Here is a 27075-nt window from a genome sequence, read left to right on the forward strand (position 1 = left end):
TTGCCTTCAGGATCCACTTGGACACTATGGTCGCAATTTGTAGTCTGTCTCCCTCTTGACAGTCCACCCATACCAACTGCTGTAACTGCCTTCCTTCTGCAGCTCCCCCTCCATTCCTCCTCGTTTGGGATTTAATGCTCATCACCCTTTGCGCAGAGTGCTTTTTCATCTAGTCGAGGGCTCCTCATTGACCAATTTCTTGTGAACCACGACCTGTGCCTTCTTGATGATGCTTCCCCTACTCATTTCAGTGCTGCCTATGGTACTTTCTCTGCCATTGATTCATTTTTATTTTACACGTCTAGTTCCTTAAGACCAAATTGAGGAGCAAATCTCCATGGTCATGGAACATGTCTGCAGTGTAACAAAGGAATTAACGTAATGTTTCAAGGAACTCATCAACAGAATACGAATGACCTATGAGGAAGTTTTGAAAGCATGTGGATTAGTGTTAAGAGGAAGTGTGATCCAAATGCAGATAGGATTTCTGTTGATTATTAATGGAGTGATAGCTGCTAATTCTTGGGTATAAGCTGATATTTTTAACAAGAAACAACATTAAAGAACACTGTCCTAAGTGAATGAAAATAAGCAAAGTAGATTATGTTTTTCTTGTTGAACTATCACTTCAGATACTGTTCTGATAGCAAAAATGGTAGCCTTAAGTCTTTGAACAAGATGCTGAACATGGACATTGTTTGCTATCCATGTGAAAACCTAGAATTTGAACTGTCCTGTCTCACTAATTAGGAGCCCATTCTGTGTGATTAGAAAATAGTTTTGTTGATATTTCCCAGGGGTGAATTTGTGGCTTAGGTCAAATCCCTTTTTGCTCAGCTGTGGACCAACTCTCCTGGGTTAACCCCATCTGCACTCAGGGAGACGCCTACTGCATGGCGTTCTTCCCTTGCCTTTCGCAGCAGGAATCTACCATCCTTTGCTGTCATTGTATTGGCCATACTAGGATGACCCATGGTTTTTTACTCCCTACCTTTGTAGTTGCAATCTCCCCACAGTGGTCCATATTTTGCTCGACTGCACCCGCCTTTTGGCCCTTGGCACTTAAATACACCCATCCCACCTTTCTTGTCCTGGGTGTTAGCAGACAACCCATGCATGGTTACATCAGTCCTTGGTTTTCTTCGTGAAAGTGGTTTGTTGTCTCAGGTTTAAGTACCTGAACTTCCCTCTGGAACTGCAGTCTCTTGGTTAGTGTTAGTGTTGGTAAGGGGGCCTTGGCCTTGCATCCACACTGCCCTCCTCCCCTTTTGTGTACATCTTGTGTGGTCTTTTATGCAGATTTGTTTCCCCATTTCTTGTCTCCTCTTCACCTGGTGTTGTCCCTGTTGTCGTGATTGTAGTGTGATGTGGGGATAGGGAAGGGTTGGTGGCGGTGCTGGTGCCCAAATGCATGCAGCATCTCTCGGATGACCATGCTCTCCGTCCTACCCTCCCCCTTCTCCTCCTGTTCTTTACTTTTCTTGCTGTCCTGGTGTTTCTTTTACCTCTTTGTTTGCTTGTTTTCCCTTCCCCTTGACTGGACTTGGCTGTTTGTGTATTTTTTCCCTTGGTTTCTGCCACGTTAGATCATGGGTCCGATAACGTCACTCTTCATTTCCCTTCCCCAATCGACCAACCATGTGGTAACCTCTTCATCACGAGGGTATGTACTGTTAAAATGAAAAGCATCTAGAAGTAATGATTAAAATGTTGTCACCTTCAAAATGTTTCACTCAGCAGTGATGTACCTACTTCAGTTTACCTAAGATTTGTACTAGGCCTCCTCCTAGTGTTGCCAGTTTAAGGCCCAAGAAGCCTCTTGGGATGTCAACTGGAGGGTACCAAAGTCCAAAATTTGTATACAGTCAAAAAATTTAGTAACAAAAACTGATGAGGCTGACAGTATGCAATAATTCTCCAGAATCAATAATGTTGCAGTAAACATGGGGCTATAAACAGTCTGTTCATGAGATAATGGAGATTGTGTGGTTACAAGCCACTACTGACTTCAGTGTAAAATATTTTCCTAGTTAGTACAAAATGTAAACTTTTCAGTTGCATTTCCAATTAACTGGGCTCAAATTTCCTCCAAGGCCTAACTGACAAGAAACACAAATCTACTTCAATGTATTCCAAGCTACTGTAAACTCGTAGCTGTTGAAGGTGGTGTTCCATGTGTCGTCCTCACATTTAGAGGTAATACTGCATCTGTCCCTGTAGTGAGTTAAGAATTCTGTTAAACATACCCAGAGTAACTTGGTAATTGTGTTAAGACTGTATAATTGGCTGCTACAGATAAACATTATCAATTAGAGCATTGTACACTTTTCTTCTAAGATGATTCAAGACAGGAAATGTACGTTATTGAGGTAATTTGACCCTGAAGACAAAGATAATGGCCATGTTTGACCTAACAAGCTTGAACAGTGCATTAGGTATCATCTTGTACCACTAGCAAAATGTGTCTGTGCCCTAATATATAGGCACTGCATTCCCCAACATTTTGCAAGGTAAGGTAGATGATGGGTTAAATTTGAGCCAAATTAGATGGGGATGTAATTGAGAAGTACTTTAAAAGAAAGACACTGAAAAGCTTTTACACCGTGATCATTAGATTTAGACCTTTTTGAGGTCTTAAGAAGATAAGGAGAGACGACTTGCATATTAGGGTTTCGGGGGGTATGGGGAGGGGTGCTAAATGATATGTTAATTGTGGGGAAAATGTTGTCAGACCATCCCTGCCTACTAGGAAGACTTTTCCAGTAACTTGGTTTCATACTCCCTTCAGACTGCCTTTGTACTCTAGTTTCCGTGTGTCACATTACCTTGCATATCTTCATTGAAGAAGTCTTTATCAAGTGTTTCTCCTCATATTTCCAATGCAGCTACAGACATCAAATTTGCTGAATGTGCTTCGCAATGGCTGTAATGGTGCTGAAACCGATCATCATTGTGGAGCAGTTCCTGTTCCCTGGGTGGTGTTGCTGAAATTGATGTGATTGTAAATTCTAGTGTTCTCTTCACTTTACTCACAACGCCAAATGTGGAAGCAGTACAGTTCCTCCATCTGAGCCAATGTCAATGTAGATTGTAAGTCGTGTATTAACAGAATGTGACTGCTCCCTAAGATACTTTACTACTTATATCAACACTCATCATGTGAGTCGACTCTGCTGCCCTCGGGAAGTTGTAAAGCATATATTGTGATTGTGTACTTTCGCTGGTAATGCAGGTGAATAAAATTCTGTAAAAAGTCAATGTTATTAACGTGTCATGAATTTCAAAGCATTGAAATGGTAGCTGGTTAAGGTTTCCTTATAGTCTTCGGTTTTAATGATTTGTTAGCCTCCTGTTAGTTATAAATGATTGTCAATGGAGACTATGTATGACTTCACAATATTAACACACATGATATACTTTAGTTAGAGGTAGTAAGTAGTTACAGCATTTGATGGGAATGTAATACACTAACAAATGAATGCTGGTGTTATTATTACACAATTGCAATCCTTGCAGTGTTCAATTACCTTCGGGGGAGGGGAGGGGGTGCCATGTTCATTCACTGTCAACCTGGGAATAAATTTTCTGCGTCTTCCCATCACGTGATCAAAGATTTATGCGAGAAGCATTTTTCTAAGAGTTAAGCTTCATGATTAACTGTTGTAAGCTCTCTTACAGTGTATAACAAGAGAAACCATTGTTAATAACAAGGGTTGTCATGTTCCAGTAGAGCAGTGATTCTTAACCTTTGAGACCATTAGCCCTGAATAGCCTGATATTAGCTAGTTCCTCCCCCCCCCCCCAACCCCCTTATCATTATTTATTAGGGGCTAACAAAACATTAGAATGAAAAATAATTTTCTTTGAGTAGTTTAATTTTTAACATGGTAAAATATAAATATTTAGTTCTTGTCGGTGACTTATTAAATCATGATCTAATGAGCCAGTGAGGCAATTGGTACTGATAATTTCTAACAACCTGTGTTTGTAGAATGATGAAGCTATTCTTGGTCCATCAAGAATGCTGCGTACAGCTACTTTCAGAAAATAGACAACTGAACAATTTGAGGGTAGACACTTGTTTCAAGACTTGCTTCCTATGCACCACTCATCTCCTTAGTGACACTTGCTTCACCCACACCCTGCAACCTCGTTAAAAATCAACCCTTTTAAAATGTGCCCTATACTTACGTTTACTATTTCTGAGTCATTTGATTACTGGATTCCGTACTTCTGAACTGGCAGAAATTGGAAGACCTCAGGCTGCCAATGTTTTGTGTGTGACCCCTGGCAGTTGCAGTAATAGTAGTAGTAGTAGTAGTAGTAGTAGTAAGTAGACAATGTAGGCCATAAACCAGAGCCTTTACATAGTTACTGTTGTGCTGTACTCTTACTGTTGCGAAGTAAATAATGAAGCAAAGTGTCTGTTGTGGGAACCACCTACAACTCGGAGAAGGTGTTTCCATGAGACTTTTAAGCCTGTGTAAGGAATGTGCCCGAATTTTGCTATCGTACATGGTAGGTGCATGTGTGTAGTGGTTCGACTATGTAAGAAATATGTTGTCCATATATCCGTTTCACAAGCTGTAACCTTCACCACATTGTCACGCGTTAATGGTAGTACTTGAAAAAATAAGGTAATTGTTGGTAACTTATGCAGTGAGTATTACAGTTTTACGAAATAGTGGTATTAGTAGTGATGCTTTAAAAATGTACTTTCGTGATCGAAATACAAAGAAACCCTTTTGTTTGTACCCTTCGGAAAATTAAATTTTACCCATCAGGGCGTAATTACCCTCAGGTTGGGAATCATTGCAGTAAACTAACAGTAAACATCGACTTGCTTACATGAATGAAATGGCTGTTCGTTTTTCAGGACTACCGTGTCCAATACTTTCTTTACAGTTCTTACATCGTTTTAAGGATCTTGAGAGGAGATAGTGCGAACGGAGGAGCATACTTTTGTCGAAACAGTGTGCACGACTTCGATCCGGAAGAGAAGCTGGTCGTCCATCTGCGATTTAAATTACGGCGGCTGTGCGAGGTCGAAGTTTCGGCGTGCGCCTAGCCGCATTGTTTCCGCTGCATCTGCACCTTGCCCTTGCACAGTGACAGCGGTGTAACGGTCTTCGTGATTGCTGGATCCCCCACCTCTTGCCTTGTGCGCTCCAGACGCATGAATGAAGTTGGCCTGCTCTGGTTGCGCCGGGCAGCAAGGCTGGATGTTTTAAAACACCGTCCCCCCACCCCTGAACCCCTCCCCAGCTCGCCCTTGCCACCTCTCGCCGCGCCTTCACTCCTTCGCCGACGGGGTTCCCCTTCTGCTGCAGACCCCACAATGGGTCGTTTTGCGTGAGAATGGAGTTAAAAAACTTCACAGCACGTGCCACCGTCTCCCGCCGTCGGTTACAGGGTTTTTTGACCGCTTGGGGCATGTGCGCACCTCGCCACTTCGACAAGGAGCGGCTGCTTAGACAAAAAAAGGAAAAGGTGCAACGAGTTGATCCAGAAATATCAGGTCTGCACGCGCCCAGCAAATTTGCAGAACTTGAAATTTCAAAAGTTCTCATTAAAGCTTCGTCGAATGGCTCTTGGTAATTTACAACGAATCACATGTTGCTGTAGAATACCGCTTTAGATAGCGATAGTTGCCAACAGCGATTTCGGTTCCAAGTTGTTTAACTTGCTGGTTCGAGTAATATTAACGAAATCCTTTAATTATGTGACTACTTTCCAGAATACTGCCTCTAACAAAACGGAAAACGGGTTCTTCCTCCTAGCGTAAGCTCTTTGTCAGAATTGATATCGCGTTACGAAACTCTACCAGAGATTATCGTCCATCCTTGCATACTCGTACATCCTTCGCCTATTGTGGGGGTAGTTCATAAGTCTAATAGTAGGAGCAATACCTAAAGATAATATCGCAGTTTGAGACTGCTGTTCACAAGAGCCTGATTCAAGTTTGCATTCATACCATATTGATTGGGATTTCACGCTAAATACGTGTGAAGTGCCCCAAAGAGGCTGGTCAGCATTGTCACATTGTACAAGACCATCTCAAAAGGTTTTAGGAAGTACTTGATTAATTCTACTTCGTATGTGTCCTGGGTCAGACTTTGATAATCAAGAGAACGAATTCCAGGCTCTCTGGAAAAAGTTTCCTCCAACATAGCGGCTCTCAGTTTAGCCGTAGAAAGTTTTATTGCCTGAAAGACAGTACAGTCACTATCACCGATAGTTTCAGTATTACGGCGAAACTACTAATAACTTCGCGAATCGTCTCAAATTCTTGAGTTTCTATGTCGTTCCTGTGCAGTTGACGAGAGGGGCGTGGTGGCACATTTAAAGTTACACTCCTCTATATTTATCCAAATACTGGATACAGCCATGTTAATTACCTAGTCGTGCGTTTGAATATTGCGAAACAATTCGGTGTCCTACCCACTTAAAACAGTAACAGCACTACATCTCGCTGTTCTAAGTCACTTCAGCGATTTGATCACTACTACTATAGCTTCATAGTATACCTCTAAAATTTCTAATGCCGCTGATTGTGCATTTGCTGAGACACATGCAGTTCTAGTAAAGAAAGGGTTTTCACGGATTAATCAGGGTGACGATTCGTCAGAAAAAAATTAAATTTTTCTTTGACAATAAAATGAATAATGGTTATTTACCGCCATGGCTTTTTCTTTTTGTCTTAGCAAGTGTCGCGCAAATATTGAAAATATAATTTGAGAATTTCATCATTTGCTACTCTGTTTACAGTAATATCTTAAGTAATTCTCTCCGTTAGTCGTGCTACATAATTCCTGCTACATCACTTGTTTTGACAGCACTACAGGCAGACGGCAGAGAGACCAAACTACACTCCTCCCATCTTGCAAGTGACTGCGCTTGAAGTCCCAAACAGCTGTGAATTTTTACCCTTGTAGTATACACACTCAAAACGTTCGTGTACATGTACTTCAGTTGAAATTTTTTCAGGCATTAAAACGGTCTGACACTAGTCTTCGTTTCGTATCCTGCCGTTGGCCAGCTGAGACCTGTAACCCACACTACGTAATAATGTTTCATCTCGATAAAATTCTTGTGTGTAAACATCACAGTGGTAGAATTCCAGATAAAGAGATAGGTCACTGGGCTATCAGTGGAACTTTCTTCGCCGGCCGCGGTGGCCGTGCGGTTCTGGCGTTGCAGTCCGGAACCGCGGGACTGCTACGGTCGCAGGTTCGAATCCTGTCTCGGGCATGGGTGTGTGTGATGTTCTTAGGTTAGTTAGGTTTAAGTAGTTCTGAGTTCTGGGGGACTTACGACCTAAGATGTTGAGTCCCATAGTGCTCAGAGCCATTTGAACCATTTTTGAACTTTCTTCTGAAGACATCCCCGCTTACTATGACCTTAAATCCAGCTTTCAGGGTATCTATGACCACTCTAGACGCTTTATGATACACACTGAATCGCCAGAGAAACTGGTATTGCCATGCGTATTGAAATAGAGATACGTATTATTAAAAAGCATACTTCGCACTTAATAAGATTTAATAAGGTGACACCAGCGATATCTGCCACGGATGCCACTTAGCCAGATAAAAGTAAGGAAGGGTTATAGGTTCTAGACTACAATAAAAATACAAGTATCAATTAGAAGGCTGTGCCTGTTTATTTATTAATAATTTGTCAAATCGTGGTTCTATTTTTGAGACAAATCCCCAAATGATTTTCTAGTTGAAATCTATTTCTCTTCTTAGTTTTTATGTTCACCATTGAAGAGTACACTAATTCACAAAGGTAGGAAGTGGCGAATGACACTAATAATTTCAAAGCTTCCTTTGCCAGCTTTGAATATTCTTCTCTTCATTCAGAAGAAGTCAATCTTCGCGGATTAAATTCCGCTGTCATACTTTTATTATGGTTCTGGGGTCGCTACAATATTTTTACTTGGAAAGGTGTCGCGTTTTCAGAAAGGTTGAAAAACACTGGTTTAGGTAATGGTGGTTTCCTCTCTTTCCGTGTTTGAAAGTACTTGCGGCACTCAACACTTTTCATTGTGCACTCGCGCTATCATACGGTATGTATTCACAGAAAAGTCGTTGAAAGTTCGATAATCGCAAAGGATCTGCTAGTTAGTTAGAATGCCAAGATACGATGAGTTGGAAATGGCTTTTTGTGAAACCGTATAACCAACATGTAAACGATACGATTCGAAAAGGTCCGGCGACAGGTTAATTCCGTAAAGCTTTTATTTGATCCCAGCTGGACAAAGAATGCTCGGTTGAATTCTTCAAACAAAGAGATCGTATGGACTGCCCTCTTAGATTTACTTCATACTCAAAGGATTTGAAGATCAGTGCGCCCGGACATCCGTTTCCTACAGCGGTATGATGCACTTTTTAAAACAACTGTACATTTTGTCGTTGAAAATTTCCCAGTGCTGTTAAATATAAAAAAAATATGATTTTATTAACAGAGCCGCCCGTATCTGTACGCGTGGTGGTCTAGTCTTGTAATCTTGAGGTTGCTGATTCTAGTCCCCCTTTTATTTAAATTTTGTATTTAATATAAATTGAAATGTCAATTAATAAATATTAAATCATGATTATTAATAAACATATTAAGTTACAAATCACATAAAATGTGTATACAACAAATTAATTTTTTGTACAAAAATTGAAGTATTTTATTTTCTAATTGATGTTTTTATGTTCCAAATTTTAATTTATTGTGAATAGTAACATTTCCATGCGACGGGTAATGAAGAGGAAATATGTTCCTTCTACGATCAAATTGTTTGACTAATTAACATTTCAGTTTGCTAATAAATACAGAATTAAAGTTGCGTCTAGCTACACGCTGCTACTACGCGATTGCAAGACTTGAACGCTAAGAATGCAGCTATCAGCGATTCCATTACAAAAGCTCAAAATTTTTTGTATTTAACAGCGCTTGGAAATCATCAAGTTAGATATTTTTGTGGTTTCCGTCGTATTGCCTTAGGAAACTGATGTCCTGGCACATACTTCAGTGTCCTAAAAGTGTTAATAAATCGAAGATGGCCAGTCTGTAAAACCTCCGTCTGACTCAGCATCCTGAATGTTATTGATTGGCGACTCCATGTTGTTCACCCAAATTGGCGTGTGCTTCGAACAGTTGAGAATTAATAACACTTTTTTTTAAAAAACTGTTTCCTAATTTCACTTCTCATCAAAACCAGTTCGCATTTTTTCATTGTCACAAACCGGTTATCACTTTACGTAATTATTTTTAATGTATGTTAACAATTCCTTTGCTATTTAAATAAGTGCTGGATATCGTGCATAGTCTATGTTTAATTTCTCTAAAGTACGATGTATATTTTGGTATAAGTGACACTATTACTTGCCCTTCCTCATGATGGTTTCTCGATGATTGATGTATACTACTTGTTCGCACCTTATATTTGCACGGCATTTTAATTATTAAGTAACGGCAGTTTCGTACTGTTATTATTTTTTATATATTTGACTCCTTGGTATTAACGTTTGTTACATAAATTACGAACGCTGTGCTTCTGACTTCCCACGCCAGATGGTGGGTATTATGTTTTTTAAAAAACCTGTGTTACGCCTCTTTTTATGTTATTCATTTATTATTCTTTTGCATTATCTTTTGCTTTTCATATGTTCTGCACTCTAACAACTTATCATCGATCTATTTTATGTTTTATAGTTTATAAAAAACAATACGCCAATGTATTTTAGATATTCCCCTGCGTCTGCTATGTGTTGTACGTACATTTTAAATTTGTATTACTGCACCATTCACAAAAGTACAAGAGTTATTTAGTGTTAATAATTCGCAAAAACAGTAATACTATGTCTTCACGTGACACATGTCACATAGAGAGCGTGTCAAGCCCCGTCACACCGAGGTCTGCTGAACAAGTGCAGGTAAACAGCGACCTCAGTCTATGTGATTGCCGTAGGCTTAGTGACAACAGTGCATCCTAATTTAAGTTATACAATATAGGTTTGTTTCTAACAAGTGTTATGTTCATATGCAGATGTAATTGTGATGTTCTATGTTGCACTCTCTGATCGTAATGTGAAAAAATTAACTTCTAGCACTGAAGATGGTCATTCAGTGACAGAAAATCGATTTTGCGATAGTAAAAAATATACGACCAATGCTGTCTCATTTTTCAAGTATATCCTGAATGTTAATGGCTCTGGCGCGGCTTATAGAAGCATTAAAGATAAGTACAGCGCTGTCCCCAGCCTCTGTTATACGTTTGGTGAGTAACAGTTTGCCCTTTGGCGTCGATTCCTTATCTCGGTCCAGTCCCCCCAAGTCAGCAGTAGTCAATAATACTGGTCACCGGACAGTGGAACAAATATTTGTAAATCCACACTGATCTAAGAGATGGTTTGCAATTAACAGGCAGAAGGCGGTAAGACCGCGGCCATTGATTGAGGGGGAGCGGCAGGAACCATTGATCGTCAAACTCGCTAAAGCAGCTCACAATTATTTTACGTTTATCGCGGTACAGAGAAAATTGTAACCTCAGAGCACAGCGTGACATTGCAGATTTACCTGCCGGGATGAGTATGTGCGGGATATTCCATTTGGTGCTTTCTGTGGTAGTTTCTTGTGTTCTCATTATTTCCCCGCTAGATGAATTTACCATATTTGACACCCTAACGTGCAATCCTGAGTGAAGTACAACGGAGGTAATCTTGTCGCAGATCTGTACTACCTGAGTGCCTTCAGGGCCATCCAGTGCAGTTTACCAGGCAGAGAAGCAAGTTCAATGAATCAGACACTTTTTTCACTTAGAAATTTAATGTAAGGATGTTAAGTTTGTGCTGGGCGTCAAACCTTGTGAGACTGCAGGGAAATGACAGTTCAAGCAGCTACGAATGTACAAATACTGCGATACAATATGCTGGCCCCTCCCCCGTATGCTGGCATCTAGCTGTTAATGTCTGCCGTCGATGGAAGAGAGACCAAGGGTTAAGGAACAACGTCTGTTTGATAAAACTAATGACCTTATATGGGACACAGAGGCTGGGTGAATTTTACACACATCTGATAAGGGCAGTACCGTTTGTATTCCTTCTCTGCTGTGTAAATTACCCTAGTTCCCTTCAAAGGAGAGTAAATTGTATGAGCGAACGACAAGTTTCATGACGGAGTCTGGCGTGCTCTATAGCTGGAGGGACTGTCACTGCTGAGAAGGTATCAGGTTTGTAACGAGTCTGAGATGTTATAGATTTATTGTAACTTGCCTGTTGTTCATTACCAGAACATAAACTTCTCATAAAGCGAAATGGAGCAATTTATCAAGGCGCTGCACTCACAGTCGGGAGAAAAGGAGCTCAAACTCCCGTCTGGTTGTACAAATTTGCAAAGGGCGGAAAAAATTCCAACACAAAGAAATAATTAACGTAGAGTAATGAAATTTCGGGAATACATTTGTCTATGTAACGTTTATAAGTTATTGTCGTTGCAAGATGACAATTTAATTAATGTAAGTCCGAGATAAGCCATTGCAAATGTGAAATGCTGGCACATAAACGATGAATCAATGCTTGCGATGGAGTTTCATGACGGTTGCACTTGGGTCGGTCAATACAGGAACGGTTAATGATGGTTGTGTATGACGCTGGAGTTATCGTCCGATGATGTCCCATATGTGCCCGATTGGGCATAGATCTGGTGATCGAACAGGCCAAGGCAAAATGTCGACACTCTGTAGAGCACGTTGGGTTGAAAGAGTGTGTGGGCGAGAGTTATCCTCTTGGAAAACACTCCCTTGGATGATCATCGTGAATGGCAGCATAACAGGTCGAATCATCAGACTGAAGTACAAATTTGCAGTCAAGGTTCGTTGGATATCCACGAGAGTGTTCCTACTGTCATAAAAATCTCACCCCCAGACCGCAATTCCAGGTGTGGTTCCAGTGTGTCTAGGCTGTAGAAAGGTGCATTGCAGGCGCTTACTTGGCCTCCTTTTAACGAACACATGGCCAACACTGGCACAGAGGAAGTGCCGGCTTTCATCAGGAAACACAACAGACGTGCACGCCGCCCTCCAGTGAGCTCTCGATGATACCATGAAGTCTCAAATGGCTGTGGTTTGGGGTCAGTGGAATGCACGTTAAAGGGCATCTGCTCGTAGCTGTCCTTGAAGTAACCAATTTGAAACAGTTCGTTGTGTCACTGTGGACCCAACTGCTGCTCGTATTGCTGCTGCAGACTCAGAACAATGCCTCACAGCCATAGGCCGAACACGACGGTCTTTACTCTCAGTAGTGCCACGTGGCCGTCTGGTGCCCGACCGTATTGCAACTGTACAGAGGCTGCATTCCTACGAAGTCTTCCTGTAATATCGCGGAAGGACTCTCGTCCTCGTAACCGTATCACATGACTCGTTCAGACTCATTAAGCTGTCAACAATGGCAAAACCTGTTTTTCATTCTTACAGTTGCACGACCAGTGCCTCTTACACATGACTGGCGCGAAATTTGAATGATGTCACATCTCAGATGTAGAAGTAGACCCACCTACTTCCGCTTAGCTCTCACAACTCTTCCTTGGGGTTGGGAATTTTTCCCTCACCGTAACTTTTCCGTAGTTTCTCTAATTCGTCGAAGGCGAGTGCTCCAAAACTTCTTCTGAAAAAGACCCAGCCGATTTATTTTCCTTCCCTTGTTCATCCAACCACGTTAATAAAGTATCAGCGATGTCGTCACGACAAGTCATTAAGACGTGGTCCTCCTCCTAAAGCTCTCATGCTCTGTGGGTTTGTAATTTCCATTAACATAAAAAGATCCTTTGTGTGTGAGCTATCGTCCCTCAGTTTCTCTGTATATTAATGCACGTGGTTGTTGGTGAATCAGATTTTGAGAAAGCGAATGTAGCTTAAATAGCACTTCATACCCGAAGTGTTTGTACTCAGGTAGTTAACCACTAAAGAGGGGTCGTTTGATAGTACATATCCTGAAGCATTAGTGAATCGATGTTTTATAAAGCTACGAAGAAGCTTGCGTGGGATAGACTAGTGTGGAGAGATGGGTGAAACCACACTTCTGACTAAAATAATAATAATAATAATAATAATATGAAAATTCTGTAATATGGACGCTAGTAAAGGCACTATCGAGCACCAATGCATGCACCAGCATGCAGCGAAATCATGGCTACGCCTACGTTGGCGTACGGCCATAGAGCATGATGGAGACTACGTAGAAAAATAGGACATGGACAAGACATGTCGATGTATATTGTCACCAAATTCTGACTCTTAACAATAAACATGTTCTGAGAAAAAAATATGGGGCGTTACTTACTGAACGATCCTCGTAGTCCATAGAAAGCAAGGTGCCTTAAATTTTGTGTGAGCATTTGCCATCTGGTTGCAGTCTAATTGAGAGAAAAATATTTTGTCACGGATTCCCTCTTGGACCATTTTATCTTGTTGCATAAGGGTACGTAATGTGGGCTAGTAAAATTGAAATTGGACAATCTTGGAGGTAATTTAGACATGATTAAGCTTTACATTTAGTACACGTCTAGAAGACAAATGTTCCGTAACAACTAACCGTTTGTTAAAAAAAAAAAAAAAAAAAAAAAAAGAATCCAATCGGGTGGTTCAGGCGGATCAGTTTGTATAGTACCTTTCAGTCGGTTCCAAGGAAGTAACTGTCTAATGGACAGAACAGTATCGTGTTGTCAAAATGGCGGCCTAGTTTTTCGGGGTTTAGTGATAGGCATTGGCGCAATGCCATGGTAGTTAAAGAAATTTGTGCCACGCTATGGTGCTAAAGTAGGGCTGACGGGGTTCATATAACTAGAAACTTACTGACGGGCCTGTTGCCAAGAGTGCTGTGATTTTGTGGAGTTCGCTGTATTGGAGGACCAAATGCTGAACTGGTGCTTTGGTCCTCTATAGCTACATTATTCAGGAACCTGCACAGCTAAATTTAATGACAGTATAACTTGCGCATCTTAATAGCAGTCCGACTAGTCCGTATTAGGCTAAAACCGTACCCCTCACAGCTCCATGCACATACCGGGATCATTTCTAAAGAGGCGCCGTACGTTTTACGTCGATTTCTAATTGTGACAATCGATGTTGCGCGAAGCGAAGAGATGGAGGGACAAAGCAAATTATTAATATGTGTAATTGTTAGCTACCATGGCACGATACTGTCCTCATAAGCGACAAATATTTTACATTGCACTAATGTTCCACTTTCGAGACCACTTTAAGAATTCAAATTCAAAATAGTGTAAAATATTTGCAGCTTGTGTGGATAGTTTCGTGCCATCGTAATTAATTTTCTAGATAAATAGAAGCAATCGCACAGTCGCAGTTGCCGAAGTAGTTCTTTCGGCGTAATAACTGCCAGCGTAAGCTGCTTCGTAGATCAGGTGTAGATAAGCGAAGTCAAATGGTACCTTACTAAAGTTTGTAGAATCAATACGTTGAAGATCGGATAAAGCCACTTTTTTGCTTAGAGCTATCTCTACTTTGGTGACAGAAAACAAATGACGTGAAGCAGATATTTACGGAGAGCATATTTCCGTAAGTATAAACAGTACATACGGTATCCAGGAAGATAAGTGGGTTTATGGAAATAAAACACAGTTTACGCACCGTTATTGTGTACTTAGGTAAGACAACGTGTAATGAGCTATACGCCCCTCGCCGACTTCGATTTATAGGTTTGAAGAATGTCAGTGAACACACCCGGGATCAAACACCCATCCGACTTAAAAATGTGTGTGCCTTGAACCTTGATTATGTTTTTTGCATTTGGCCACAATCCCGTACTTTTGCAGGGAAGCCTGCGTTACTCACGAAACGTATGATCGAATATCCAATTCCGGTACAACAGTTTAATGAATTCAATGTCTGGGAGTGAAGTTGCTTGCGGCAAACAGTGAAATATTATCGGGTTCCCCACCATGTATAATTCGTTTCGATAGAATTTGACTTTTCCAAGCATTCGCGGGGGACCAGTTTCTAGTTATTTGTAGGCGGTTCTTTATGCTTCTGCAGCGCATGAGTTGTTTTAGAGAGGGACATTCCTCAAATAGTCCTCTGAGTAGCAGTTTCTGTGTAGACAGCGCGCACCCTTGTGTGTGTGTGTGTGTGTGTGGGGGGGGGGGGGGGGGGGTGGTTTGAAGGGGGGGGAGAGGGGGGGTAGGGAGGAGGGGGGATCTCACCGCCTGGTATTTTAACATGAGTTTACGTATATAGAACCTTGACCTTTAATATGCAAAGTGGTTTTTCTGTGGTATTGTTCTTAACCGCCCATGTGTGTTCGGGGCAGCTACTGTAGTGCCTTACGATAATTGGTTACTTTCTTGTGTGGAGCTTGGGAAACTAATTATTGTAGGCGAGTAGATGCTGTGGGAGCGTTAAACAGCGTTTCGGTATTGTCTTGCTATATAGGGCTCGCCGGTTTTTAAAAATTCATTTCTCTGCAGCTCAGTAGGATCAAATGAAAAGCTACAGTTCCCTTAGGATGAGACCGACAGGGAGGGTTAGCTTTTGTGGCAACGGCCACGGTCAACTCTGAGAGAAGGTCCTACAGCAGTACCATAAAATCCTTTAATCTGTCTTTTTGTGCAGTGCTGCTGCTTATCTAACGTGACAGACGTTCGTGGTTCATTCGAGCTATGTGATTCCAAATAATCGCTCTTAAACATTTCAGAAGTGGATTGAGAGACGAACATTACCCGTAAGGCCACTGATTTGTTTTCAAACAAATCTTAGTGTATTATAGTTAATGTAACTTCCGTCGCAAGCCGTATATTTCGAAAAAACATCTACGGCGACTTAAGAAGTCGTCTGTTATTCAGAAACTATTACTGCAGAAACTTGATGAATCCTGCTGTACCTACTATGGAGTAAAGTCAGTGTGATCTTCCATTCCTACAAATTCGCTGCTATCTTCCGTAATTATTTGTTGTGAGTGCACTGCTGTTAATCCGATAGACTAAGATAAATACACATTTAACTTTTGCTTCATGATATATTTGTAAATTAAAGGCAGTTTGAATATTTTGTTTTGTTCAGTGTGTGGCACTTAACTGCTCTCTCTCTCTCTCTCTCTCTCTCTCTCTCTGTGTGTGTGTGTGTGTGTGTGTGTGTGTGTGTGTGTGTGTGTGTGTGTGTGTGTACACCTGAAGACAATGTATGATTTCTGGGCTTGGTTCTTTGGTTTTGCATGTGGTAGATACATTATGAAAACATCAAATGATTTGAATTTAGAAATCTTCCATGTTTTGCTACCTGATCTAAAGTAACTGCCGTTAATGAGGTGTATCCAACCTTCGCTTTTGTAACAGCTGGAACTCCTGTGGTGACATTTTCGGTGAGCTGTCTGAATCTCTGTGGAGGAATGACAGTCCATTCTTCCCTCAGAGCCAAAACCAGAGAAGGTTGTGATGTTGAATGCTGATCACCTCCTTCTTACTTCTTTGTCGACACCACGCGTGATGGGCGGTAACGTTCTCCAGGAGTTCGCCAAACCAAAATCCTTACGTGGATTGCCGAAGGGTGTAGCCTGATTCATCACTCCAATTCGTTTCCAGTCAACCATTGTCCATTAGCGTCACTCTTAACACCACACGTTGGCCACAGGGAAGTATTGCTTATGAGAAAACTGCTTGACCATTGTACCCCTTTCCTTTTACCTTCTTCAAGTAATTGTGCCAGCTGGACTGCTGGTAGTACTACACAACTCAGAGCTGGTTTCGTGAGATTTTTTTATAACCATCCTCCGCAGACCTCGACAGTCGCTGCCGATCAGTACTTGTCGTCCACTTGATTTAAGTTTAGTTGTGATTGTCCTTCGTGTTTCCACTTCAGTCACACCACCGACAGTCGACGTGGACAGTCTTAGAAGGGTAGCAATGTCCCTGATGGGTTTGTTACTCATGTGCCATTCAGTGACTAGTGCATGTTCGAACTTACGGACCATTCCTGATCGACCCATTCTGCTGTTATTGCTTCTCGACTGACAGCACAGTTTCTTTCATATTGGCGAATCGGTCTCTTGACACCTAATGAACAGTTGCACTTTACGTAGGGGTGTCTGGATGATTGTGATCAGATAGTACGTTAATGTTCTGTTGCTTTGTCATGACAGGGCCTCAGTGTAAGTATTCTTTATATACGGCATGACCTCATTAAAAAATAAGTCCAAAATCTCTTGCAGTATGTGGAAGAGAGAAGTTGTACTATATCACATCACTCGTAAAGTATTTCGTTCAATTCGACGTTAATTAGCAGTCCAAAGTTTTAGTTCAGTCGTAGCTGAGGAATTTGGTTTGTATGTAAACTGTTACATTGGAGGCGCATATGTTTTCCTCTCTGGTAGTCTGAATCCATGGATTTCGCTAATAAACAACGCTTATCATTGACACACCCAATCAACCTCATAAACAGCTATTGGCATTAACCTGTTCGTTTTATTCGGCTCAGCTCGTGTAATCACGTCCCCTTTTGTACGCAGGAAAGTTTTTTTATTTCTAGATGCGACGAGGATTCCCTTGGCAGAGACGCACGTACTCCATGTTCGCATTCTAAATTCAATTTATGATTCGTTCAGAAATCAACTTATAATGTATTAAAATTTTCAAAAACCAACAGCAATGAGTTTCAAAATCATATGAACAATCAGTAGACAAATTGCCATCCGTGGCAGATAACCCGGTTTGGCCCCCACCTCTCTCTCTCTCTCTCTCTCTCTCTGTGTGTGTGTGTGTGTGTGTGTGTGTGTGTGTGTGTGTGTGTGGTTTTTTTTTCCAAATGTTTCTCTTTGAGGTTTAATTTTCGTAGTTTACTTCATTGAGTGGAGTTAAGTCTTTGCAGCCTGTATTGGAAACGGGCTTTTTTTTATATGTAATCGGGTGGTTAGAGTTTTTGTGTATGGCTGCTCCGCTGGTGGTGATTTTGCTGAATATGGGAAATTGATTTGGTTATTGTCAGTGTATTGTGTGTTTAAGGATATTTAATTTTCATTTTCTCTTTCTGTGATAACTTTGTGCTATAATTTGTCATTGTGGGAGTTGTTGGCTGAGAGTGGGTGTTATATCTAGAAGGCTTGTGATGTCCTCTGTGCAACCATGTCAGTATACCATCTTCTGTTATTTGAGAGTTTCTCTTTTAGATATTTTTTTCTTGTGGTGTCATGTATTTTGTTCTCATTGTGATAAAGATACATGTTGGCTAAGGGTCCATTGACTGGTGACCCCATGCGAAGCCCACTTTGGTATGGATAGAATTGGTTCTCAGACAAGAAATAGTTTTGCTCTGTGATTAATTGTAAAGTGTGTTTTATTTCTTTTATATGGAGGTTTGGGAATGATAGTCTGTTGCTCTAATTGCTGTTCAGTGATGTTGATTTCTGTGCGGTGGAGAAACTGGTGTACAGGGATGTGATTTTGAATGAATGTGGGTGGTGGTGTTCTGATGTCTTTGATCTACATCTACATTTATACTCCGGAAGCCACCCAACGGTGTGTGGCGGAGGGCACTTTACGTGCCACTGTCATTACCTCCCTTTCCTGTTCCAGTCGCGTATGGTTCGCGGGAAGAACGACTGTCTGAAAGCCTCCGTGCGCGCTCGAATCTCTCTAATTTTACATTCGTGATCTCCTCGGGAGGTATAAGTAGGGGGAAGCAATATATTCGATATCTCATCCAGAAACGCACCCTCTCGAAACCTGGCGAGCAAGCTACACCGCGATGCAGAGCGCCTCTCTTGCAGAGTCTGCCACTTGAGTTTGTTAAACATCTCCGTAACGCTATCACGGTTACCAAATAACCCTGTGACGAAACGCGCCGCTCTTCTTTGGATCTTCTCTATCTCCTCCGTCAACCCGATCTGGTACGGATCCCAATCTGTTGTATCAGCTATGTTTATGTTTCAGTTGTTTCTCTGGCTAGGTGATGAATAGGTGCAGTCTTGAAATTTGGAACTGGGAGTATTGGTATATCCTGATTTTGGATTTTTTTAGGCTGTTTAGTGGAGGTGCTGTGTAGTTATCTTTTCATTTTGTTTTATGATTATATGTGAGATGTTTCTAGAAACACCAACCCGTTCTTAGAGTATCATGGTCTTTGGTCTCTGGCTAGCATTACTATGTTATCTTCTAGAAATTTTAAAGTTCTAATTTGTATTTTTCGTGTTTCATTATTACTACATGTTGCCCTTGTCTGCTTTCAAAATTTATAATTTTTTTGTATATTCTATCTTCTCCACTTTCTGTTCCTGACAATATTGTTTTTGTTTTCCTTCATTATGTAGCTAATTGCTTCACTGATCATTGTTAGACGTACGTTGATGGTTAAGTTACTGTTTTCTTTCTTGTTGTTGTAATATATATTTATTGTGCGTGATAAGATTCTCCACTGTCTTGTAATGTGTATGTTGCCATTGTATATAGGTCATTTTTCTAGCAGGTTGTGAGTTGTGTTTTAGTAAGGTTGACATCTTTTATACTGGGTATCCCAGGAGGAATGGTCAGTATCCAAGAATGACAGGAACAGTCATTCAGGGGCTCTAAAATACATGCCTCAAGAGATACGATCATCTCTGATACTGCGTAACACATCGCTTCTACTGAACAAGAGCTAAAAGTTCTTTAGGTATGCGTTCTAGAGCACATGTTTACTTGACTTTCTTGCTTCGAAGGATAGTTCCTGTCATCAACGACTATTGAACATATTGATCCTTCCTCCTCAAATATATGTTTGGTTTGCCTTCTACGAGAGTGATGAAAATGAAAACCTTACGATTGTAACAATGAACGAAAAATACATGTCATTTATCGATACAGTCTCACAGTCGTTAAATGCATGTATTCCACTGCTTCGGAAATGCACAGTTACCACGATGAAAGACATAATTTGGTGGTGTGTACAGCCAGTCGTGCACAAGTTTCCACTTCTTCGTCAGTTCAGAAATGCCTGCCTCCCATTGCTTCTTTGAGTACGTTGAACAGGTGAGTCTCTAGAAGCGAGGTCTGATGAGTGAGGATGAACCAGAGATACAGATTTACTTTCCTGAATAGTGTCAACTGACTTAAGGGCTGTATGCGGGTCATGGGTTGTCGTAATGTAGGAGTGGTGTTCACTCCTTATTGCAGGACAGTTGATTTTTCAGTGTGTCTGAAGTAGTAGTACTGGTTACCATCACTCCCTTACCCGTGTAATGCTCCATAATCACTCCATTAACAGCAGACGGTTGAGTGCAAATTTTTTTCAGTTTCGGTGGCGATCTGTGACAGCATTCATGGCGTGACCTTTCCCTTTCTGGTTTGTGATAGCAGACTCTGTCTCCTCATCTGTAACAGTTTTTCCCAGAAATGCATGACCTACAACGTGGGAATGATACAGAAGTTCTTCACATGCACTGACGTGACTGTCTTCAAATTCCTCAGTGAACTGATGCGACACCCATCTTGCAGATACCTTATTAAAGAACAGTATATTGTGAACAATATTCAACACTGATCCAGTATTAATCTCCAAGCTTATGGCTATTTCATTCAGAGTTACATGTATGTTTTCCTTTACAAGCTGCTGCACTGACGTACTGTTCTCGTTAGTCATTATGCTATGGGCCTGTCCTGGTCTTGGGGCATCCTCCGCAGAAGTTGCACCACTTTTAAACTTCCTGCACCACTTGTACACGTGTTACAACGACAAATAGGAATCATCGTACTGCACTGTTATTCTTCGATGAATTTAGATGGGGTTTGACATCCTCACTACACAAAAAACGCATCACGGATCGCTGCTGGATCTCGGTGCAGCTTGAGAGCAGGGCAGTCATCTTGCTGTGGACGCCGCTGCCATGTCTCGCGTTTGTGTCACCTGTCGGCCACTTTCTGAACCTCAGTGAACATGACTGCCACCTACCAACTTCATCACACAACTTTTCAAAATTTTATGGAACTTTCAAAGTTTTCTTTTGAATCACCCTCGTATTTCTATATTTGGCAGTTCTGTTTTGTTCCAAAAGTGCGTTTAGTCCTTGTTTATTCTCCCCAGCATTTCTATTAGTGTATCTGCATTTTAATTTACGGTATTTATCAAGTGATTAAACATATCAGATTTTGATGTGATTTCTTAGTTTCAGATGAATTTTGAGAAGCTTGTTCTTATATAGGCATCTAATTTCCTGGTTCAGCCAGCTAATTTAGGCTTTATACTTGGCATATTGAGCAACAGGTGACATGCCATTTATATTGACTTGGTGAAAATTTAAGTACTATTTTATGTGAAAGGCATATTCTGCTGAACTTTGTTTAAATTAGTTTGATCTAGTTTTGCTGTGGTGTATCGGAATTCGTTGTAGAGTGTACTCGGAAATGCCTGGCATGATGTTCAAATATTCATATTGAGGTTGAAGCTTATTCTTGTCCATATTTGCTGGCAAAAAATTTTTTTTAGTAGATTCCTCATTGAACAAACACAATTTTTCCGTATATGACGGTAGTATCTGTTCCCGAAAGAACAGTTACCTTTGATGACCATGCAGCTTTGCTAGAAATGAAGTACATCAACGCCTGTTTGCAGCTAGGGTGTCCATTTAATTATTTCATTTCTAGCAAAGTTGCATGGTCATAAACGGTAACTGTTCTTTCGGGAACAGATACTACCGTCATATATAGTTAAAATATGGCTTCCCGGCAATTGACCTTCTTGTGTGCGAACGCACACGCTATGTCCGAACTCGTACGGGACTTTGTAGATTAATCTGCCACGAGTAATAAGTATGATGGGCAGACATCTATTAGGCGCACTACGTATGTAGTGGTGTGGGCATGTTGGGAATGTAGGTCTCACGGGGAGCGTGCAAGGGATAAGTCCCTGCAGGGGCACTATCCTCTGTGCCCTCGGTGGCTCATATGGATAGAGCGTCTGCCATGTAAGCAGGAGATCCCGGGTTCGAGTCCCGGTCGGGGCACACATTTCAACATGTTCCCAATGAAGTACATCAACGCCTGTTAGCAGGTAGGGTGTCCGTTTAATTATTATTTCACAATTTTTCCGCTTCTTACGTGCACAAACTTCGCTAACTTCAGTATCGCCAGTGGGGTTCATATTTTCTTTCTGTTAAATAACAGGAAAATTGCTCATTACTATCAGTGCAAATAGCCATTTCAGTTTTTAAGACGTATTTACTAAATTGGTAAGAACACATTTTTTTAATATACACCGTGTTCTCACACGCTGTTTTCTATAGTTTGCATTACTATTGCTTTTCTTTCACATTTTATCTGCAACCATAGAGAACCACTAGTAGTCATACAGAAAAATTCAAACATCCAATTAAGCATAAACAAGCTCGTTTCGTATACATGCTGCACAGGTTGAATGAAAGTTCATTGAGTGAAGACAACTACAAAAATGAACTACAGATAATCAGACAAATAGCAGTGGAGCAGAGATATAACACAAACATCAGATACAAACTGATTTGCCCGTGAGAAACCAACATACACAAAGTGCAATTGGGATAGGTGTTTACAACTGGATAAAGCAGATACCTCGAACGTTATTTGTGTCTATTACATACATATTTCATCTTTACATACGAATGTTCAACAGCTGTTACGTGGACAGGACTGTGTTTTATCATTAAGGCTGAAAAAGTATAAATGAGTGTCAGTGTTATGGGGTAATGATCCAGATTTTTAGGGTGTATACGCTGTGGGAAATGTGGAAAAAACCCGGGAGTTTTTTAACCGGGAGAACCCGGGATTTTTAGAATTCCGGGAATGTTTCATTGTTCTAGTCTTGGGTTAAATTTTTGTTTCTGAATGCTAACAACGGATAGTCTAAAAAGAATTTTACTGTATCCCACTACTGCAGAATAATACTGCAGCAATAACACGTAAGCAAGAGAATGAAACCAAAATAAAACTTAGGTTTCAAAGGAAATGCGCGATTTACAACAACAAAACACAGTGCACACATAAGCGTCTGCCAAAAGCAAAATGGGTGAAAGGCTTTAGGACGACTATGGAATACTTTATAACAGCAAACTGCTTCTGATGAGCGTGACGTCACAACTGTTTACATTAAGCTCGCTTTCAGCTCGTTTGAGCTCTTGCGCATGCGCACTTGAGCTGCGTATGAGCAGTACCTTCTACCGCTTCTGGCTGCTTACAGTGTGGCTGCAGCAATAGCAAGAAGCAGACATGCTACCCAGAAAAACTTTTCTGGTGCGCCAAAGCTGCCAGATTGGCGCGTGCGCAGAGCAGTTTGGGCTGTAGTGGGGAGAGGGATTGTGACCCATGTTTACATTTAGTGATTTTGCTGTTTCCTCTTCGTTTACAGTTCACTTCGCAAATGAAAATAAAACGGATTTCTATGGCCGGGAGCTATCAAGTGAATTAAAATAATTCAAAGAATTACAGAAGACTAAAACATGTTATTAGTTTGTTTTCTGATTTAATTTCCACGTTCGTGGCAGTCAAGCAGTACTTTGCACAACAATGAAGTTATTTTTGTCGGCTTGCTAAATAAATGTGGCTATTATTAATCTTTTCTGCAGATGCAGTCAATTTAGAAGAAAGTGTCCATACCACACTATTGGCTAATTTCAACTTTTAGCTGAATTTCAAGTGCAAATTTTCATCTTCTGGCACGTATGGTAAAATGCCACAATAGAGAACCAAACATGAGACAATACAGTTATGGTACTCGAAGAAAATTTTCATCCCGAAAAGCGCACTGAAAATCTTAATATCAGGTTGGAACCTGCTTCATTTTGAATATGGACATACGAATGTGTCCTTTAAGCTGAATTATGCATTTTAGTATGGTTTGCGAATCCCTATGCTCCTCTGATGCCCTATTTCGTTTATAACGTCATGTATGATCCCCAAATGCTATGTGTGTACAAATATGCGTGCGCCTCCTACGTCGTCGTAGTTGCCCACACGCAGTAACACCTGTTTCCTGACAACTGCTGAAACGAACTCATGTCTAAGAGGTCGCGGAAAAATACTGCGAATGGTTCTTTGAAAAGCTTTATTTTCGATGGAAATTTACTTGTGCGCAAGATGAATTATGTGTGACAATGTGCAAGGAATTTCTTAAATCACGGAGCATTTGACTCTCATTAAAACTTAATACTTTCCGGACCAGCCACTTCGAATAATTTCGAGCTCAGAAGACCAGACATTGTCATTGTTAAACATTTTAGTGGCACATTTGTGTGCTGTATCTTAAAGTACAACACACGCTAAAAACATAAATATCATATATGAAAGCTTATCTTTCCTTGTGGCTTATTAATCTTAAAGACCAATATTATATTTGGAAGCTTAGCTTTTCTTGTGGCTACACTATGTACATTAATTTAAACCATTAATTTCTCCTGTCTCTGTGATTACGCTACTTAAGTGATGTTGCTGTTGGCTGACTACATCACCTGTCCTACGCTCTGAATATCTGCAGTCATGGGCCGGCGAGATCACATGACGTGAGCTATGATTGGCTTACAAAGCCGCGTTGTAATCCATATTTCAGCGCTTCGCAAACGAACGTGCTGTGTTCGGTGTAATTCGAATTATACTTTAGTAATACGAAAATATGTAGCGTATCGTAATATGAAAATTGCAGTGTACATGCTGCTGCACATCAAAGATTTTTCCAAAACATGTTTTTTGGTTTTTCCCCTCCTTGCCAAGTTTCCTTTCCAAAAGTACCGGGAAGTTCTACGCTGGTGTACAAAACCCTTACCATTCAAAGGATCGACATTTTTACAGCTCTGAGGGAAAGGACGCTGTCTCTTATCATGGGAAAAGTGTATTTTCTCCTTGGAAAAGTGTGTGTTCATGTGGGGAAAACGTGCGTTTTTAGCCGGGAGATCGGGAAAAAATCTGGGATTTTTTCTTGTCCGCGTGTACACCCTGATTTTGTAAGAATCGGTAAGTGTACTGACCGGGGGAAAAAATCCATATACCGAGGAGGGGTTGTGCGAGATAAACGAAAGTTGGTAGGCGTGTTTTTGTATTTGAAAGGTAACATTATTCAAATTTCACACCAGTTGCATAAGATCAAGTTTGCTTTAAGGGCAGTTAGAAAGGAAAAAAATGTTCACATTTTCGGATTTTTATCTCATTATAAAATTTACAATTTTCCGAATAAAATGATTATATATATAATCACTTATAAACTCACATTGGAAGTATTTTATTTTTTAAATATAATCTACACCGGTTGAAAACGTTAAAATTTTTACGTGCATTACTTCAAGATCAAATAAAATCGGTAATCTTTTTTATATAGAAGGCTGTGGATTGCTGTGTTATAAAAGTTAAATTACATGTTTGGATTGGTCATGTCCAGAAGAGGATGGGCACGAGGTTGAAGTTGAAACAAAGTTTGAGAGAGTCGCTGACAGACAAAATGATTAATGAACTACAGCAGTCTTATGGGATGGCCATTAGAAATAATACTGAGGATTTGTTGAAAATGAAGGCATTATGGCTACCTTCTTCCACAAACTGTCAACTCACGAAAAACCAATTCACCACCTTTGCGCTCCTGGACGTGATTCATGGTTCAATTACCGCAATGCCCAGTACTCAAACAGTTCATACAGCCATAAACATTCCATCCCAGCAGCAGTCATAGATAACATTAAACATATTTACAGAGGCCTGGCAAGTACTGAATTACTGAAGAAGTGTCTGCATCGTCAGACTCAAAATCCCAATGAGTCGTTCAATAATTTTATATGGACTCGCTTACCAAAAAATGTTATTCTTCAAATGAAGACACTAAAGTGAGGGGTCAGTGATGCTGTTATTGCTTTTAATGATGGCAACATTGGTAGGGTGAAAGTGCTACAGCATATGGGAATTAAGCTTGGGGCAAACTGCATCAGAGATCTTGAACGGATGGACAAGGTTCGCATTGATCAAGCAGAGTATGCAGCACAGTTGGCCGCTAAAGAGTTCATAAAGAAGATGAGAATAAAAAACTTGGAATAAGATAAAGAGGATGATACACAGTGTGGTGCAGGGCGCTTCCAAGTGACTAAAAATAAAATAAAATAAAAAAATATTAAGCATATATTGAGTTAGTCTTTAGAAGCCTCCTGAAAATTGACATTTTCTGTTGCATTTTTCCCTAAATCTGAGAAACCACTTCGAGTGGAGTATTCGAATTTTCAGGGAGTAATAACATACATATCCTGAGTCTACTGAACTAAAAGAAGAGCAAAATGTTATCTATAGTTAAAATTATGTAGGATAACGTACAAAAAAGTACACAATTTTAACCGTGTAACTAAAAAATTGTATTTCCGAAAGCAGTGGCTGAAATGCAGTTATTGGAGTTCAGTAGACTCAGAACGTACAGTTTAATGTCCTGTAAAAGTTTCATATCAGTGGCTACAGTGGTTCCTGAAATACAGGGAAGCCAAGTTAATGAATTTAACATTGTCGGGACAGGGCGTTCCAACTCCCCTTAATGCACAGAGGCTGGAAGTAAATTATAAAATCCAAGGTTCGCGTTTAGAAGTGAAGCTTTTGACATTAGATATGCTTTTATCGTGGCAGCTGCCTAACACAACCTTGTTTATTAAAGGGAGTTCTAGACATGACAGCTTGTTACGGCACTTCGTAACAGTCTTAGTGCAGAGACTGAAACTTCCTCTTTGCTGCGCTGTTATACCCCTGTAACCTTTCTTGTGCTAGCGGAGTTAGGATTTACAAGGAGCGTAGTATAAAACAACTTCTAAAACTTATATGCCGTGATTGTATTCTGTGTTAGATATTCATAATGTAGACTTGAGTACCTTGAACACCCGTAACATCCTTGCACATAAATCCGCTTGGGCGCTGTCGCAAATGACTTAAAAGACTTGGGGGACCCTTTTGCCTTGAAGCACTAAAACAGCGCAGATACGTACTGTTGACAGTCGGGATTTTTGCGATGCCATCCCATTTACTAGAGAGGAGGAAACTATGAAGTGTTAAGACTATGGGGATCTGTTGTTGAAATAAATGTACTTCGTTTCGCACCTGTGAAGGAGAGTATGAATACTG

At 40.6% G+C, this 27075-nt stretch overlaps 1 protein-coding gene and 1 non-coding gene across 2 annotated transcripts in view; both read left to right on the forward strand.

The window, feature by feature from the left end:
• The window catches only part of LOC126187859 (M-phase inducer phosphatase-like), a 352923-nt gene that overhangs the window by 29075 nt on the left and 296773 nt on the right, over nt 1-27075 (forward strand). The gene's annotated exons all lie outside the window — the stretch shown is intronic.
• Trnat-ugu (transfer RNA threonine (anticodon UGU)) lies at nt 21900-21974 on the forward strand. The gene has a single exon. It is a non-coding gene; the product is annotated as a tRNA-Thr (tRNA).

The sequence above is a fragment of the Schistocerca cancellata genome, chromosome 5 (assembly GCF_023864275.1).
Source record: "Schistocerca cancellata isolate TAMUIC-IGC-003103 chromosome 5, iqSchCanc2.1, whole genome shotgun sequence".
In the NCBI taxonomy this organism is placed as follows: domain Eukaryota; kingdom Metazoa; phylum Arthropoda; class Insecta; order Orthoptera; family Acrididae; genus Schistocerca; species Schistocerca cancellata.